At 44.9% G+C, this 20,427-nt stretch overlaps 1 long non-coding RNA gene across 1 annotated transcript in view; it reads right to left on the bottom strand.

Moving 5' to 3' along the window:
* Positions 1-2,779: 2,779 nt before the first annotated feature.
* LOC127913054 (uncharacterized) overlaps positions 2,780-20,427 on the bottom strand; it is a 40,721-nt gene continuing 23,073 nt past the window's right edge. The window contains exons 3-4 of the long non-coding RNA XR_008084445.1: positions 3,485-3,586; positions 2,780-3,175 (exon numbers count right to left, since the gene is read on the bottom strand). This is a non-coding gene — a long non-coding RNA (uncharacterized LOC127913054). The remainder of the gene's footprint in view (positions 3,176-3,484; positions 3,587-20,427) is intronic.

Raw genomic sequence — 20,427 nt, forward strand, 5'->3', positions numbered from 1 at the left:
GGATCAGAGAATCACCAGCAACAAGAGCGACATCATTGATGTATATAGAGAAGAGAGTCTGCCCAAGAATTGAACCCTGTGGCACTCCCATAGAGACTGCCAGAGGTCCGGACAACAGGCCCTCCGATTTGACACACTGAACTCTATCTGAGAAGTAGTTGGTGAACCAGGCGAGGCAGTCATTTGAGAAGCCAAGTCTGTTGAGTCTGCTGATAAGAATGCGGTGATTGACAGAGTCGAAAGCCTTGGCCAGGTCGATGAAGACGGCTGCACAGTACTGTCTTTTATCAATGGCGATTATGATATCACGGGCCTCATTGTCTATCACGGTGGCTTAGGGGTTATAGAGCCTCATCACGGGCCTTATTGTCTATCACGGTGGTATATTAACAAATGGGTTATAGGGCCTCATCACGGGCCTTATTGTCTATCACGGTGGTATATTAATGAATGGGTTATAGAGCCTCATCACGGGCCTTATTGTCTATCACGGTGGTATATTAACGAAAGGGGTTATAGAGCAAACAACGCAACTATCACAACATACGTTGTAATATTTGTTTTGTAACTGGCTTGGCTTCCTCAGTGATTTCCCCCATGCACCACTAACGGAACTAAGTACAAGGACACAACTAAGTATTCACTGTTGTATTTGTTCAACGAAACCATATTACACTCTTGAATAATGTAATAATTCACAAGCATGTGTAGACGTATCAATGGTTTATTTTCTCATCTATGCACTCAGCTGCTAGCTAGCTAACGTTAGCTAACAACATTTGCTTCATCATGTCATTTCAACATCGAAAAAAATGAACGTTTACCCCTCTCATACGACTATAACAGTAACGTTATTAAACAGTGTAATTCATATTATACAGAGCTAGGTAGCAGGCTAAACAAATTGTCTACATCCTCTCCACATACAGCTAACTTACTAGCTAAGTTAGCTAATTAGTTAGCTGAATGCTGAGGTCAACCAACATTACCTAAACAATTGCCAGCTTCTATATCATTTTTTGGCCTACCTTCATTTTTATCAATATCATGCAAATAACTACATGAAAAAAAGCTAATTGTGACTGAAAAAGTTGAAAATTCACTGGGGCAGTTGATAATAGTGGTGGAGAATCGACTCCAAAAGAGTTGATTCCCTGGACTCCTCGACCACTGGAAGTCGACTCCAAAAGAGTTGATTCCCTGGACTCCTTGACCACTGGGAGTCGACTCCAAAAGAGTTGATTCCCTCGACTCCTTGACCACTGGGAGTCGAATCCAAAAGAGTTGATTCCCTCGACTCCTTGACCACTGGGAGTCGAATCCAAAAGAGTTGATTCCCTCGGCTCCTTGACCACTGGGAGTCGAATCCAAAAGAGTTGATTCCCTCGATTCCTTGACCACTGGGAGTCGAATCCAAAAGAGTTGATTCCCTGGACTCCTTGACCACTGGGAGTCGACCCCAATAGAGTTGATTCCCTCGACTCCTCGACCACTGGGAGTCGAATCCAAAAGAGTTGATTCCCTCGATTCCTCGACCACTGGGAGTCGAATCCAAAAGAGTTGATTCCCTGGACTCCTTGACCACTGGGAGTCGACCCCAATAGAGTTGATTCCCTCGACTCCTCGACCACTGGGAGTCGAATCCAAAAGAGTTGATTCCCTCGATTCCTTGACCACTGGGAGTCGAATCCAAAAGAGTTGATTCCCTCGACTCCTCGACCACTGGGAGTCGAATCCAAAAGAGTTGATTCCCTCGACTCCTTGACCACTGGGAGTCGAATCCAAAAGAGTTGATTCCCTCGACTCCTCGACCACTGGGAGTCGAATCCAAAAGAGTTGATTCCCTCGACTCCTTGACCACTGGGAGTCGACTACAAAAATCCTAGGCAACTAGGTTGACATCGGCTCAAAGAGTTTGCATACATACAGTAGGTTTGGTTAGTTCCTAGCAGAACTCGGCTAGGCCAAGGGAATGTCTGTGGATAATTCCTTCAAATACCTTTGCTTGAAAAACGAGAAAAAATGACCTCCCCCCCCCAAAAAAATCGGTAATTAATTTTGACGTTTTTGCCGAGAAGATCTTAGTCACACAGTTCTACGTCTAACTAAGATGTTGGTGCAGTATTTCTCAAGTGGACAAAATGTGCATGAAAATTAATCGTCTGAACGACAAGACACGGTTCATTGAAGAATCCCTGCTGTTGGCCAAAACACTTCGGCTACTGAATTCCGACAAGCCTCAAGATTAAAACTAAAATAAGGTGTGTACTTGGAACAGACGGGAGAAGAAAACTCTCCTCAGCACCAAAGCATCACAATATGACATCTTAATATATACTCAAACTGGTTCGACTAGGAAGCATGTGGTAAGCTTAATGCTTGTCCTTTAATATTTTGGTTCACTAGGCAACTATTTTAGTCTGCTTAAATTCTGATTTCTGAATTCTCATGGCTAAGCATGTAGGTAGAGGTCGAGACGTAAGAAGTTAGCATTTTACATTTTAGTAAACGGTCTGTCTGAGGGTATTCTCTCAAAGTCTTTACAGAATCTGTTTAGTCTAGTGTGAATACCCTATTATAAAGATGGGGTGCTGGGGGGGGTCAACCAAGGTCTGTTTTATTAGGATGGGGGGCTAGGGGGTCAACCAAGGTCCGTTTTATTAGGATGGGGGGCTAGGGGGTCAACCAAGGTCTGTTTTATTAGGATGGGGGCTAGGGGGTCAACCAAGGTCTGTTTTATTAGGATGGGGGCTAGGGGGGGGGGGTCAACCAGGGTCTATTTTATTAGGATGGGGTGCTAGGGGGGTCAACCAAGGTCTGTTTTATTAGGATGGGGTGCTAGTGGGGTCAACCAAGGTCTGTTTTATTAAGATGGGAGGCTAGGGGGTCAACCAAGGTCTGTTTTATTAGGATGGGGAGCTAGGGGGGTCAACCAAGGTCTGTCTTATTAGGATGGGGTGCCGGAGGGGTCAACCAAGGTCTGTTTTATTAGATTGGGGTCCCGGGGGGGTCAACCAAGGTCTGTTTTATTAGGATGGGGTGCCGGGGGGGGTCAAGCAAGGTCTCTCTTTCTTCATCCTCCCCTCTTTCAGCCCAGGATAGAGAGGTATGGTGGGGGCCGTCTCCGCCTCCTTCTCTCGCTCCAGATCCAAGCGGAGTAAGATTGTGATGGAGTCTGGTGAGGGAGGAGAGGACGGAGAGAGGTGGTGAGAAAGAGGAGAGGTGGAGGGTGGAACACATCTGTCCCTGGGGGGTCTCTTCCAGACCCTCGTACCCCCGCCCGCACCTCTGTTATCACGGGCAGGAAGAGAGGTGGTCGTACCCTGAGAACACACACACTTCATGCACACACACCATGTACACACACACACACACCAGATATATACATACAGGATGTGCTGTACATAGTGCTCTGACACAGACACAAAATATGAATCTCTAGTGTTTCTGTGTATCTGTCTGTGTTGTTCTGTCTGTGTTGTACCTGATCTGTAGGTTTCTGCGGAGGCTGGAGACCAGGATGTCCATGAAATAGAAGCTGATCTGGCGTAGATCCTGCCACAGCCAGAACCCTAAAACTCCCATCCTGACAGACACACACACACACACACACACACACACACACACACACACACACACACACACACACACACACACACACACACAAAGAGAGAAAAGTCCTACTAATTCTCTGACTTACTAAATGTGTGTATTTTACACTGCTCATTTGTCACAATTTTGACATCACAAACAGACGAGTATTTAGCGCAGTTATTTTCAAAACAATTCCTGACTTAGCCCACCAAGACAATGTGCTGTAGGATGTTGGTATACACACAGGCGCTATTGTCTCTCTCTCTCTCTCTCCTCACTGAATGAATGCCGTCTCTCTCAAATTTCCCTTTTCCAAGAATATCTCTGGTGTCCCTGCATTCACCACATGACCACTCTCTCAGCACCATTGCCCTGGGTACTAAGCAAAAACGACAAGCATAAACTTACAATTTAAACATTATATGTATTTATGCAGTCCGTCCACTGATGAGGAATAGAGCAGATCATTTAACCTTTGATTTGGCTCGGTTAAAAAAAATAAGTATCTACTTAGATGCTGTAGCCAATTACTAATCAATTACAATTACTATTAACAATCAATTACTATAACTCTAATACTAATCAATTACAATAACTATTAACAATCAATTACTATAACTCTAATACTAATCAATTACAATAACTATTAACAATCAATTACTATAACTCTAATACTAATCAATTACAATAACTATGAACAATCAATTACTATAACTCTAATACTAATCAATTACAATAACTATTAATAATCAATTACTATAACTCTAATACTAATCAATTACAATAACTATTAATAATCAATTACTATAACTCTAATACTAATCAATTACAATAACTATTAATAATCAATTACTATAACTCTAATACTAATCAATTACAATAACTATTAATAATCAATTACTATAACTCTAATACTAATCAATTACAATAACTATTAACAATCAATTACTATAACTCGAAAATGAATCAATTACTATAACTAATACTAATCAATTACTATAACTATTACTAATCAATTACTATAACTATTACTAATCAATTACTATAACTATTACTAATCAATTACTATAACTATTACTAATCAATTACTATAACTTACTAATCAATTACTATAACTCTATTACTAATCAATTACTGCAACTATTACTAATCAATTACTATAACTCTATTACTAATCAATTACTATAACAATATTACTAATCAATTACTATAACTCTATTACTAATCAATTACTATAACTATATTACTAATCAATTACTATAACTCTATTACTAATCAATTACTATAACAATTACTAATCAATTACTATAACTATTACTAATCATTTACTATAACTCTATTACTAATCAATTACTATAACAATATTACTAATCCATTACTATAACAATTACTAATCAATTACTATAACTCTATTTAGACAGGTCAATTAATTGTTTAAAGGGAGATTTCACCATGACTCTGCCAATGGCATATAGTTATCAGCTAAATTATATATTTTGATATACACACACCGTCAATCAATTTGGCCTGTGCCGTGGTAGTCACTGCTAGACTGGTAGCTACCTTCAGCAGAGGTATGAGCCATGTTGGTTCTATCTTTGACTGGTGGTAGCTAACGTAAACTCGCTAATGTTAGCAAATAAGAGTAGCTCAATCTGGTAGCCATCTGGTAGCCATCTATTCCACCCTTGTCTGGGAAAAATAAAATTGTCGATATATAGCTAGCTCACTCTCTGTTTGTGTGTTGGTAGCAATGATGAATGTGTATAAATTGTCTATGGTCGGTTCTCAGACAGTCTCAGCTGGCTAACTAGCAACCTTGCTGCCAATTTAGTGATGCTCGTAAGCTAACGGCAAGTTGACGATATTGAAATGTCCATGTTAGGTATGCTTAACTAGCCACTCTAATAGAGATCAATACAATTAGTGGTGTGGTCATAGAATCTGATTCCACCAACATGTGCTTCCAACCCCTTAGCTCTGCACAAGGTGAAGGTAAGTTGGACAAAATATTTACAAGCCGACGGCTAAGATAGCTCCATTTACCGTCAGCATGGAATAAACATGAATTGAGTCGTGTTTTTATGGTTTGGTGTTATGGGGTTACAGGTGGTTAGAGGTGGCCTGAGGGACCACAGAGAACCTTGCGGACCATGTCGTGAATTTAGTCTACCCCTCTTCTCTTTTGACCTTTTAATCTTTGTAAAACTCAGTTTAAGTGGAGTCCTTTCACAGTGCCCTGCTGACAAATACCCCAAAGCATTGTGGGTACACACATATGAGGGAGGAGACACCTTGCGGTTACGGAACACAACAAGATGGGGGGGGCAGAAACCAGCAAAGGAACACTGAAAGGTATCAAAATCAAGACTCCAACAGTAATGTACACGACCACCTCATTCTTCTCCCTGCAGATTCTCCAAACACAAAGACGCGTCTATAAACAGCCCCTTCTACTATTGACAAGTGTCACTGACCTTAGAGAGACGTTTTATTTCTCTATTTGGTGAGGTCAGGGTGTGATGTGGGGTGGGCATTCTATGTTATGTATTTCTTTGTTGTTTTGGCCGAGTGTGGTTCCCAATCAGAGGCAGCTGTCTATCGTTGTCTCTGATTGGGAATCGTACTTAGGCAGCCTGTTTTCCCACCTGTGTTGTGAGATCTTGTTTTTTTGTTAGCTCTGTGAAGCCGGCAGAACGTGACGTTCGATATTCCTTCTGAGTATTAAAGATCATGAACACTTACCACGCTGCACCTTGGTCTACTTCTTCAGACGATCGTCACACAATAATGATCTGTCAAAGTCCATGGTCTGGGGGAGGTTTACAGACCGTACTTTGAAATGAGCGGTTTTGGTTGTACAGGGTTGTTCTTAGACTGGAAATGTATTGTTGTTTATGAGAGTGATTCAATTTTCTCCTAAATCTCCTGTGTAAGAATTGCTGTCATAAAACTTTTCACACATTACTTAGACCCCCCCCCCCTCCCCCTCTAGCCCATTCACTTTGTTGACTGTTCTTCCCTCTCAAAAGCTGCTCCCCCCTCATTGTCACTACTTAATACGCTAGCCGGTCTCATTCGATTGATAGCTTTACCAAGTAAGGTGTGATGCCCAAACGTCCCTTCCACAAAAAGTGGCAAACGTTAACATCACAACCATGTCTTTCCAGGAGACGTGCCATACCAGCAAACGCTCTTCTGATATCTAAAATACAGGAGCGTGTACACTATTTAATGATTTAAGAGAACCGAGTATATAGAAATACACAAGAGTGTACACTATTTAAATGATTCAAGAGAACCGAGTATCTAAAATACACAAGAGTGTACACTATTTAATGATTCAAGAGAACCGAGTATCTAAAATACACAAGAGTGTACACTATTTAAATGATTCAAGAGAACCGAGTATCTAAAATACACAAGAGTGTACACTATTTAATGATTCAAGAGAACCGAGTATCTAAAATACACAAGAGTGTACACTATTTAAATTATTCAAGAGAACCGAGTATCTAAAATACACAAGAGTGTACACCATTTCATGATTCAAGAGAACCGAGTATCTAAAATACACAAGAGTGTACACTATTTCATGATTCAAGAGAACCGAGTATCTAAAATACACAAGAGTGCACACTATTTCATGATTCAAGAGAACCGAGTATCTAAAATACACAAGAGTGTACACTATTTCATGATTCAAGAGAACCGAGTATCTAAAATACACAAGAGTGTACACTATTTAAATGATTCAAGAGAACCGAGTATCTAAAATACACAAGAGTGTACACTATTTCATGATTCAAGAGAACCGAGTATCTAAAATACACAAGAGTGTACACTATTTCATGATTCAAGAGAACCGAGTATCTAAAATACACAAGAGTGTACACTATTTCATGATTCAAGAGAACCGAGTATCTAAAATACACAAGAGTGTACACTATTTCATCATTCAAGAGAACCGAGTATCTAAAATACACAAGAGTGTACACTATTTAATGATTCAAGAGAACCGAGTATCTAAAATACACAAGAGTGTACACTATTTAAATTATTCAAGAGAACCGAGTATCTAAAATACACAAGAGTGTACACTATTTCATGATTCAAGAGAACCGAGTATCTAAAATACACAAGAGTGTACACTATTTCATGATTCAAGAGAACCGAGTATCTAAAATACACAAGAGTGTACACTATTTCATGATTCAAGAGAACCGAGTATCTAAAATACACAAGAGTGTACACTATTTAAATTATTCAAGAGAACCGAGTATCTAAAATACACAAGAGTGTACACTATTTAAATTATTCAAGAGAACCGAGTATCTAAAATACACAAGAGTGTACACTATTTAAATTATTCAAGAGAACCGAGTATCTAAAATACACAAGAGTGTACACTATTTAATGATTCAAGAGAACCGAGTATCTAAAATACACAAGAGTGTACACTATTTAAATGATTCAAGAGAACCGAGTATCTAAAATACACAAGAGTGTACACTATTTAATGATTCAAGAGAACCGAGTATCTAAAATGCACAAGAGTGTACACTATTTAATGATTCAAGAGAACCGAGTATCTAAAATACACAAGAGTGTACACCATTTCATGATTCAAGAGAACCGAGTATCTAAAATACACAAGAGTGTACACTATTTAAATGATTCAAGAGAACCGAGTATCTAAAATACACAAGAGTGTACACTATTTAATGATTCAAGAGAACCGAGTATCTAAAATACACAAGAGTGTACACTATTTAAATGATTCAAGAGAACCGAGTATCTAAAATACACAAGAGTGTACACTATTTAAATGATTCAAGAGAACCGAGTATCTAAAATACACAAGAGTGTACACTATTTCATGATTCAAGAGAACCGAGTATTCAACAACACTGTTATAAGGTAAAAAATAACATACAAAAAAGATGGTATGAACAGTGTAGTACATTTCAGTGTATCTGAAAGTGTCTCAGATGTAGAAACACACAAATAGACATGTTGTCTATCTCAAGTCTGCTCTCATTGACAGAGACGGGTGGGTGTCCACCCCAATGTGCTTGGTGAAACCCCACCTCTTTAAGGAATACCTAGGATAGGATAAAGTAATCCTTCTCATCCCCCCCCCCCTTAAAAGATTTAGATGCACTATTGTAAAGTGGCTGTTCCACTGGATGTCATAAGGTGAATGCACCAATTTGTAAGTCGCTCTGGATAAGAGCGTCTGCTAAATGACTTAAATGTCAAATGTAAATGGGTGGGTGTCCACCCCAATGTGCTGCTCGTCATGGTAACAGAGATGGGTGGGTGTCCTCCCCAATGTGCTGCTCGTCATGGTAACAGAGATGGGTGGGTAGTCCACCCCAATGTGCTGCTCGTCATGGTAACAGAGATGGGTGGGTGTCCACCCCAATGTGCTGCTCGTCATGGTAACAGAGATGGGTGGGTGTCCACCCCAATGTGCTGCTCGTCATGGTAACAGAGATGGGTGGGTGTCCACCCCAATGTGCTGCTCGTCATGGTAACAGAGATGGGTGAGTGTCCACCCCAATGTGCTGCTCGTCATGGTAACAGAGATGGGTGGGTGTCCACCCCAATGTGCTGCTCGTCATGGTAACAGAGATGGGTGGGTAGTCCACCCCAATGTGCTGCTCGTCATGGTAACAGAGATGGGTGGGTGTCCACCCCAATGTGCTGCTTGTCATCTTTGTTTTGTTTTGCTTTTTGCAGTTGAATTTTTACCCCTTTTTCTTCCTAATTTTGTGGTGTCCAATTTTTAGTAGCTACTATCTTGTCTCATCGCTACAACTCCCGTACGGGCTCGGGAGAGATGAAGGTTGAAAGTCATGCGTCCTCCGATACACAACCCAACCAAGCGCATCATACCCGGAAGCCAGCCACACCAATGTGTCGGAGGAAACACCGTGCACTGCGCCCAGCCCGCCACAGGAGTCGCTGGTGCGCGATGAGACAAGGATATCCCTACCGGCCAAGGTTGGTGGAAAAGTCTCTGTGCCACAAAAAAACAATTCCTCTCATTTAACTCCCACTAATGGACACCAAACAGTACCTCTCATTTAACTCCCAGTAATGGACACCAAACAGTACCTCTCATTTAACTCCCAGTAATGGACACCAAATATCTTTGGTTAAATCACATTGTCTGGTGTAACAATCTGTAGTTAAGATAACTGCTGATCAGATGTCACGCCCTGACCTTAGAGAGCCTTTTTATTTCTCTAGTTGGTTAGGTCGGGATGTGATTTGGGTGGGAATTCTAGTTTGTGTGGGTATGGTTCCCAATCAGAGGCAGCTGTCTATTGTTGTTTCTGATTGGGGATCATACTTAGGCAGCCCTTGTTCTCACTTTAGTTTGTGGGATCTTGATTTTTGTTAGTTGCTGTATAGCCTGCAGAACTTTAAGTTCGTTTTGTATTTTTGGTGTTCATTTGAATAAAAGTAAGGTGTTCGCCTACCACGCTGCACCTGGGTCTAATTCATCTAACGAGTGTTACAGAAGATCCCACCACAAACGGACCAAGCAGCGTGGTCAGGAGGAGAGGACACGACGGAAACCCGAGAGGCAGCCACACATTTTTTTGGAGGGGTGGGCAGATGACGTGGGCGTTGGTACTGAGGGGTGACTCCGAGACAGAGGAGGAATTCTTGGACCGTTTGAGCGAGGAGTGGTTGGCAGTGGAGAGGGATGAAAGAGTTTGGAGGGGTTGGAGTCTGGAGCAAGACAGTCACTTTGAGGAGTGTGTGACCCTTCAGGCACCATGCTTTGCAGTTACATGTACTGTGTCTCCGGTACGCATCCACAGCCCGGTGCGCTCTGTGGCAGCACCCCGCATTTGCGGCTAATGTGAGCATCCAGCCAGGACGTGTTGTGCCAGCTCTACGCTCCAGACCTCCAGTGCGTTTCTCCAGCCTAGTACGTCCTGTACCTGCTCCACGCACAAAGCCTCCAGTGATGATCCATGGCACGAAGCCTCCAGTGATGATCCATGGCACAAATCCTCCAGTGATGATCCATGGCCCGAAGCCTCCAGTAATGATCCATGTCCCGAAGCCTCCAGTGATGATCCATGGCACGAAGCCTCCAGTGATGATCCATGTCCCGAAGCCTCCAGTGGTGATCCATGGCATGAAGCCTCCAGTGATGATCCATGGCCCGAAGCCTCCAGTGATGATCCATGTCTCGAAGCCTCCAGTGATGATCCATGGCATGAAGCCTCCAGTGATGATCCATGGCCCGAAGCCTCCAGTGGTGATCCATGGCACGAAGCCTCCAGTGATGATCCATGGCACGAAGCCTCCAGTGATGATCCATGGCACGGAGCCTCCAGTGATGATCCATGGCCCGAAGCCTCCAGTGATGATCCATGGCCCGAAGCCTCCAGTGGTGATCCATGGCACGAAGCCTCCAGTGATGATCCATGGCACGAAGCCTCCAGTGATGATCCATGGCACGGAGCCTCCAGTGATGATCCATGGCACGAAGCCTCCAGTGATGATCCATGTCCCGAAGCCTCCAGTGATGATCCATGGCCCGAAGCCTCCAGTGATGATCCATGGCACGAAGCCTCCAGTGATGATCCATGTCCCGAAGCCTCCAGTGATGATCCATGGCACGAAGCCTCCAGTGATGATCCATGTCCCGAAGCCTCCAGTGGTGATCCATGGCATGAAGCCTCCAGTGATGATCCATGGCCCGAAGCCTCCAGTGATGATCCATGTCTCGAAGCCTCCAGTGATGATCCATGGCACGAAGCCTCCAGTGATGATCCATGTCCCGAAGCCTCCAGTGGTGATCCATGGCATGAAGCCTCCAGTGATGATCCATGGCCCGAAGCCTCCAGTGATGATCCATGTCTCGAAGCCTCCAGTGATGATCCATGGCATGAAGCCTCCAGTGATGATCCATGGCCCGAAGCCTCCAGTGGTGATCCATGGCATGAAGCCTCCAGTGATGATCCATGGCCCGAAGCCTCCAGTGGTGATCCATGGCACGAAGCCTCCAGTGATGATCCATGGCACGAAGCCTCCAGTGATGATCCATGGCACGGAGCCTCCAGTGATGATCCATGGCCCGAAGCCTCCAGTGATGATCCATGGCCCGAAGCCTCCAGTGGTGATCCATGGCACGAAGCCTCCAGTGATGATCCATGGCACGAAGCCTCCAGTGATGATCCATGGCACGAAGCCTCCAGTGGTGATCCATGGCCCGAAGCCTCCAGTGGTGATCGTTGGGCCGAAGCCTCCAGTGATGATCCATGGCCCGAAGCCTCCAGTGATGATCCATGTCCCGAAGCCTCCAGTGATGATCCATGGCATGAAGCCTCCAGTGATGATCCATGGCATGAAGCCTCCAGTGATGATCCATGGCCCGAAGCCTCCAGTGGTGATCCATGGCCCGAAGCCTCCAGTGATGATCCATGTCCCGAAGCCTCCAGTGATGATCCATGGCATGAAGCCTCCAGTGAGCCTCCAGTGATGATCCATGGCCCGAAGCCTCCAGTGGTGATCCATGGCATGAAGCCTCCAGTGATGATCCATGGCATGAAGCCTCCAGTGATGATCCATGGCCCGAAGCCTCCAGTGATGATCCATGGCACGAAGCCTCCAGTGATGATCCATGGCACGAAGCCTCCAGTGATGATCCATGGCACGGAGCCTCCAGTGATGATCCATGGCACGAAGCCTCCAGTGATGATCCATGGCCCGAAGCCTCCAGTGATGATCCATGGCCCGAAGCCTCCAGTGGTGATCCATGGCACGAAGCCTCCAGTGATGATCCATGGCATGAAGCCTCCAGTGATGATCCATGGCACGAAGCCTCCAGTGATGATCCATGGCACGGAGCCTCCAGTGATGATCCATGTCCCGAAGCCTCCAGTGATGATCCATGGCCCGAAGCCTCCAGTGATGATCCATGGCCCGAAGCCTCCAGTGGTGATCCATGGCACGAAGCCTCCAGTGATGATCCATGGCATGAAGCCTCCAGTGATGATCCATGGCATGAAGCCTCCAGTGATGATCCATGGCACGAAGCCTCCAGTGATGATCCATGGCACGGAGCCTCCAGTGATGATCCATGACACGAAGCCTCCAGTGATGATCCATGGCACGAAGCCTCCAGTGATGATCCATGGCCCGAAGCCTCCAGTGGTGATCGTTGGGCGAAGCCTCCAGTGATGATCCATGGTATGAAGCCTCCAGTGATGATCCATGGCCCGGAGCCTCCAGTGATGATCCATGGCCCGAAGCCTCCAGTGGTGATCGTTGGGCCGAAGCCTCCAGTGATGATCCATGGCATGAAGCCTCCAGTGATGATCCATGGCCCGGAGCCTCCAGTGATGATCCATGGCCCGAAGCCTCCAGTGGTGATCGTTGGGCCGAAGCCTCCAGTGGTGATCCATGGCACGAAGCCCCCAGGGCGGCAGCGTAGCCTAGTGGTTAGAGCGTTGGACCAGTAACCGGAAGGTTGCGAGTTCAACCCCGAGCTGACAAGGTACAAATCTGTCATTCTGCCCCTGAACAGGCAGTTAACCCACTGTTCCCAGGCCGTCATTGAAAATAAGAATGTGTTCTTAACTGACTTGCCTGGTTAAATAAAGGTAAAATAAAAAAATAAAAAATTATCCATGGCATGAAGCCTCCAGTGGTGATCAGTTGGGCCCGAAGCCTCCAGTGATGATCCATGGCCCGAAGCCTCCAGTGATGATCCATGTCCCGAAGCCTCCAGTGATGATCCATGGCATGAAGCCTCCAGTGATGATCCATGGCCCGAAGCCTCCAGTGGTGATCCATGGCCCGAAGCCTCCAGTGATGATCCATGTCCCGAAGCCTCCAGTGATGATCCATGGCATGAAGCCTCCAGTGATGATCCATGGCCCGAAGCCTCCAGTGGTGATCCATGGCATGAAGCCTCCAGTGATGATCCATGGCATGAAGCCTCCAGTGATGATCCATGGCCCGAAGCCTCCAGTGATGATCCATGGCACGAAGCCTCCAGTGATGATCCATGGCACGAAGCCTCCAGTGATGATCCATGGCACGGAGCCTCCAGTGATGATCCATGGCACGAAGCCTCCAGTGATGATCCATGGCCCGAAGCCTCCAGTGATGATCCATGGCCCGAAGCCTCCAGTGGTGATCCATGGCACGAAGCCTCCAGTGATGATCCATGGCATGAAGCCTCCAGTGATGATCCATGGCACGAAGCCTCCAGTGATGATCCATGGCACGGAGCCTCCAGTGATGATCCATGTCCCGAAGCCTCCAGTGATGATCCATGGCCCGAAGCCTCCAGTGATGATCCATGGCCCGAAGCCTCCAGTGGTGATCCATGGCACGAAGCCTCCAGTGATGATCCATGGCATGAAGCCTCCAGTGATGATCCATGGCACGAAGCCTCCAGTGATGATCCATGGCACGGAGCCTCCAGTGATGATCCATGACACGAAGCCTCCAGTGATGATCCATGGCACGAAGCCTCCAGTGATGATCCATGGCCCGAAGCCTCCAGTGGTGATCGTTGGGCACGAAGCCTCCAGTGATGATCCATGGTATGAAGCCTCCAGTGATGATCCATGGCCCGTGAGCCTCCAGTGATGATCCATGGCCCGAAGCCTCCAGTGGTGATCGTTGGGCCTCCCGAAGCCTCCAGTGATGATCCATGGCATGAAGCCTCCAGTGATGATCCATGGCCCGGAGCCTCCAGTGATGATCCATGGCCCGAAGCCTCCAGTGGTGATCGTTGGGCCGAAGCCTCCAGTGGTGATCCATGGCACGAAGCCCCCAGGGCGGCAGCGTAGCCTAGTGGTTAGAGCGTTGGACCAGTAACCGGAAGGTTGCGAGTTCAAACCCCGAGCTGACAAGGTACAAATCTGTCATTCTGCCCCCTGAACAGGCAGTTAACCCACTGTTCCCAGGCCGTCATTGAAAATAAGAATGTGTTCTTAACTGACTTGCCTGGTTAAATAAAGGTAAAATAAAAAAATAAAAAAATTATCCATGGCATGAAGCCTCCAGTGGTGATCGTTGGGCCGAAGCCTCCAGTGATGATCCATGGCCCGAAGCCTCCAGTGATGATCCATGTCCCGAAGCCTCCAGTGATGATCCATGGCATGAAGCCTCCAGTGATGATCCATGGCCCGAAGCCTCCAGTGGTGATCCATGGCCCGAAGCCTCCAGTGATGATCCATGTCCCGAAGCCTCCAGTGATGATCCATGGCATGAAGCCTCCAGTGATGATCCATGGCCCGAAGCCTCCAGTGGTGATCCATGGCATGAAGCCTCCAGTGATGATCCATGGCATGAAGCCTCCAGTGATGATCCATGGCCCGAAGCCTCCAGTGATGATCCATGGCACGAAGCCTCCAGTGATGATCCATGGCACGAAGCCTCCAGTGATGATCCATGGCACGGAGCCTCCAGTGATGATCCATGGCACGAAGCCTCCAGTGATGATCCATGGCCCGAAGCCTCCAGTGATGATCCATGGCCCGAAGCCTCCAGTGGTGATCCATGGCACGAAGCCTCCAGTGATGATCCATGGCATGAAGCCTCCAGTGATGATCCATGGCACGAAGCCTCCAGTGATGATCCATGGCACGGAGCCTCCAGTGATGATCCATGACACGAAGCCTCCAGTGATGATCCATGGCACGAAGCCTCCAGTGATGATCCATGGCCCGAAGCCTCCAGTGGTGATCGTTGGGCCGAAGCCTCCAGTGATGATCCATGGTATGAAGCCTCCAGTGATGATCCATGGCCCGGAGCCTCCAGTGATGATCCATGGCCCGAAGCCTCCAGTGGTGATCGTTGGGCCGAAGCCTCCAGTGATGATCCATGGCATGAAGCCTCCAGTGATGATCCATGGCCCGGAGCCTCCAGTGATGATCCATGGCCCGAAGCCTCCAGTGGTGATCGTTGGGCCGAAGCCTCCAGTGGTGATCCATGGCACGAAGCCCCCAGGGCGGCAGCGTAGCCTAGTGGTTAGAGCGTTGGACCAGTAACCGGAAGGTTGCGAGTTCAAACCCCCGAGCTGACAAGGTACAAATCTGTCATTCTGCCCCCTGAACAGGCAGTTAACCCACTGTTCCCAGGCCGTCATTGAAAATAAGAATGTGTTCTTAACTGACTTGCCTGGTTAAATAAAGGTAAAATAAAAAAATAAAAAAATTATCCATGGCATGAAGCCTCCAGTGATGATCCATGGCATGAAGCCTCCAGTGGTGATCCATGGCATGAAGCCTCCAGTGATTATCCATGGCATGAAGCCTCCAGTGATGATCCATGGCATGAAGCCTCCAGTGGTGATCCATGGCATGAAGCCTCCAGTGATGATCCATGGCATGAAGCCTCCAGTGGTGATCCATGGTACGAAGCCTCCAGTGATGATCCATGGCACGAAGCCTCCAGTGATGATCCATGGCACGGAGCCTCCAGTGATGATCCATGGCCCGAAGCCTCCAGTGATGATCCATGGCCCGAAGCCTCCAGTGATGATCCATGCAGTGATGATCCATGGCCCGGAGCCTCCAGTGATGATCCATGGCATGAAGCCTCCAGTGATGATCCATGGCCCGGGGCCTCCAGTGATGATGCATGGCACGAAGCCTACAGTGGTGAGCCAAGGTCTGGAGTCTCCAGCGACGGTCGGAAGTCTAGAGTCTCCAGCGGGGGTTCCCGGTCCGGATCCTCCGGCAACGATCCACGGTCTGGAGCAACCGGGAGCAACCGGGGACAATCCACGGTCCGGAGCATCTGGCGACGATCCACGGTCTGGAGCCTCCAGCGACGATCCACGGTCTGGAGCCTCCAGCGACGATCCACGGTCTGGAGCCTCCAGCGACGATCCACGGTCCGGAGCATACTTAGGGGATCATACTTAGGCAGCCCTTTTTCCCACTTTATTTTGTTAGTTGCTGTATTGCCTGCAGAACTTTACGTTCGTATTTATTATTATTATTTTTTGGTGTTCGTTTTTAATAAAAGTAAGATGTTCGCCTACCACGCTGCACCTTGGTCTACTTCATCTAACGAGCGTAACATCAGCAGATGATGGGAGAGGTGGTCATGATGAAATTGCCATAGAAACATACGGTAAAGTTCAGAGAGGAGTGTTTTCATGACTGCCATTCAACTCTTCTGGAGTTGTCGTCTCTAAATCCAGGATAATGTCTAATCCCTCGACAGAGATACAGTTGACTGGAGCACAGTGACCAGAACAAATAAATCTCATGTCGGTAGGCTGGCAGACAGAATCTACCTACAACCATGTCTATCAGGCATTGTTGGGAAAATATTTTTATAGTGAAAACAGCTTCCGTTTTCTGAGATTTACAACAGTTAAAATTGTTGTATTATTTTTTTCTCCTCGCCGTTTACTAGTAAACTTAGCTAGTTTGCTGGATATGCAACACGTGTTTTTTTCCCCCAGTACATGTTAGTAATCTTATTGTGCGTCGTACCTATAATTTTGCGATTGAAATGCATCCAAGGTAATAATCATAACCCAAGTCGACCCAAGTCAATTATGTTACGTAGCTAGCTGGTACAATTATTTACAGTTAATGATCCGACACGTTTGCTAACAAGTTACAAACGCGTGGCGCATAACAAGTTAGCAGGCGCCAGGCTACTAACTGGTTAGTCAACTCGAGTCATGTGCTAAAGTAGGTGGCTGGTTGTAATGTTGTGGCTAGCTGTTTAATGGCTAGCCATATCTATGACTAAGAAAGGAAAAGGTTAACAATCAAGATACAAAATATATTCATTTTTTTGTCATAGATAAGGCTACTAGTAGTTGTTTAGTTAGCTAGTTACTAGTAGTTGTTTAGTTAGCTAATTTAGTTAGCTTGTTACCTAGCTAAGTACATAGTTAGTAAACAGAAAAATTAGTGTGATCAGTAGAACATAGAGCCTTATAGTGTGATCAGTAGAACATAGAGCCTTATAGTGTGATCAGTAGAACATAGAGCCTTATAGTGTTATCAGTAGAACATAGAGCCTTATAGTGTGATAAGTAGAACATAGAGCCTTATAGTGTGATAAGTAGAACATAGAGCCTTATAGTGTGATCAGTAGAACATAGAGCCTTATAGTGTGATAAGTAGAACATAGAGCCTTATAGTGTGATCAGTAGAACATAGAGCCTTATAGTGTGATCAGTATAATATAGAGCCTTATAGTGTGATCAGTAGAACATAGAGCCTTATAGTGTGATCAGTAGAACATAGAGCCTTATAGTGTGATCAGTAGAGCCTTATAGTGTGATAAGTAGAACATAGAGCCTTATAGTGTAATAAGTAGAACATAGAGCCTTATAGTGTGATAAGTAGAACATAGAGCCTTATAGTGTGATAATTAGAACATAGAGCCTTATAGTGTGATAAGTAGAACACAGAGCCTTATAGTGTGATCAGTAGAGCCTTATAGTGTGATCAGTAGAACATAGAGCCTTATAGTGTGATAAGTAGAACATAGAGCCTTATATTGTGACCACTGTATAATATAGAGCCTTATAGTGTGATAAGTAGAACATAGAGCCTTATAGTGTGATCAGTAGAACACAGAGCCTTATAGTGTGATCAGTAGAACACAGAGCCTTATAGTGTGATCAGTAGAACATAGAGCCTTATAGTGTGATCAGTAGAACACAGAGCCTTATAGTGTGATCAGTATAATATAGAGCCTTATAGTGTGATCAGTAGAACACAGAGCCTTATAGTGTGATCAGTAGAACACAGAGCCTTATCGTGTGATCAGTAGAACACAGAGCCTTATAGTGTGATCAGTAGAACATAGAGCCTTATCGTGTGATCAGTCGAACACAGAGCCTTATAGTGTGATCAGTAGAACACAGAGCCTTATAGTGTGATCAGTAGAACATAGAGCCTTATAGTGTGATCAGTATAATATAGAGCCTTATAGTGTGATCAGTAGAACACAGAGCCTTATAGTGTGATCAGTAGAACACAGAGCCTTATCGTGTGATCAGTAGAACACAGAGCCTTATAGTGTGATCAGTAGAACATAGAGCCTTATCGTGTGATCAGTCGAACACAGAGCCTTATAGTGTGATCAGTAGAACACAGAGCCTTATAGTGTGATCAGAAGAACACAGAGCCTTATAGTGTGATCAGTAGAACATAGAGCCTTATAGTGTGATAAGTAGAACACAGAGCCTTATAGTGTGATCAGTAGAACATAGAGCCTTATCGTGTGATCAGTAGAACACAGAGCCTTATAGTGTGATCAGTAGAACATAGCCTTATAGTGTGATCAGTAGAACATAGAGCCTTATAGTGTGATAAGTAGAACATAGAGCCTTATCAAAGCAGGAAGACATGTACCTTTAGACACAGGAAGTTATCATAAGGTGTGTTAAGGATCAATACCTAGACCGTCATTGAAAATAAGAATTTGTTCTTAACTGACTTATAGTGTGGTCAGTAGAACATAGAGCCTTATAGTGTGATCAGTAGAACATAGAGCCTTATAGTGTGATAAGTAGAACATAGAGCCTTATAGTGTGATAAGTAGAACATAGAGCCTTATAGTGTGATAAGTAGAACATAGAGCCTTATAGTGTCTAACATAGAGCCTTATAGTGTGATAAGTAGAACACAGAGCCTTATAGTGTGATAAGTAGAACATAGAGCCTTATAGTGTGATCAGTAGAACATAGAGCCTTATAGTGTGATAAGTAGAACATAGAGCCTTATAGTGTGATAAGTAGAACATAGAGCCTTATAGTGTGATAAGTAGAACATAGAGCCTTATAGTGTGATAAGTAGAACATAGAGCCTTATAGTGTGGTCAGTAGAGCCTTATAGTGTGATCAGCAGAACATAGAGCCTTATAGTGTGATCAGTAGAACATAGAGCCTTATAGTGTGATCAGTAGAACATAGAGCCTTATAGTGTGATCAGTAGAACACAGAGCCTAATAGTGTGATAAGTAGAACATAGAGCCTTATAGTGTGATAAGTAGAACATAGAGCCTAATAGTGTGATAAGTAGAACATAGAGCCTTATAGTGTGATAAGTAGAACATAGAGCCTTATAGTGTGATCATTAGAACATAGAGCCTTATAGTGTGATAAGTAGAACACAGAGCCTAATAGTGTGATAAGTAGAACATAGAGCCTTATAGTGTGATAAGTAGAACATATAGCCTTATAGTGTGGTCAGTAGAACATAGAGCCTTATAGGGTGATCAGTAGAACATAGAGCCTTATAGTGTGATCAGTAGAACATAGAGCCTTATAGTGTGATAAGTAGAACATAGAGCCTTATAGTGTGATAAGTAGAACATAGAGCCTTATAGTGTGATAAGTAGAACATAGAGCCTTATAGTGTATAACATAGAGCCTTATAGTGTGATAAGTAGAACACAGAGCCTTATAGTGTGATAAGTAGAACATAGAGCCTTATAGTGTGATCAGTAGAACATAGAGCCTTATAGTGTGATAAGTAGAACATAGAGCCTTATAGTGTGATAAGTAGAACATAGAGCCTTATAGTGTGATAAGTAGAACATAGAGCCTTATAGTGTGATAAGTAGAACATAGAGCCTTATTGTGTGGTCAGTAGAGCCTTATAGTGTGATCAGCAGAACATAGAGCCTTATAGTGTGATCAGTAGAACATAGAGCCTTATAGTGTGATCAGTAGAACATAGAGCCTTATAGTGTGATCAGTAGAGCATAGAGCCTTATAGTGTGATCAGTAGAACATAGAGCCTTATAGTGTGATCAGTAGAACATAGAGCCTAATAGTGTGATAAGTAGAACATAGAGCCTAAT

The sequence above is a fragment of the Oncorhynchus keta genome, chromosome 28 (genome assembly GCF_023373465.1).
Source record: "Oncorhynchus keta strain PuntledgeMale-10-30-2019 chromosome 28, Oket_V2, whole genome shotgun sequence".
Lineage (NCBI taxonomy): Eukaryota > Metazoa > Chordata > Actinopteri > Salmoniformes > Salmonidae > Oncorhynchus > Oncorhynchus keta.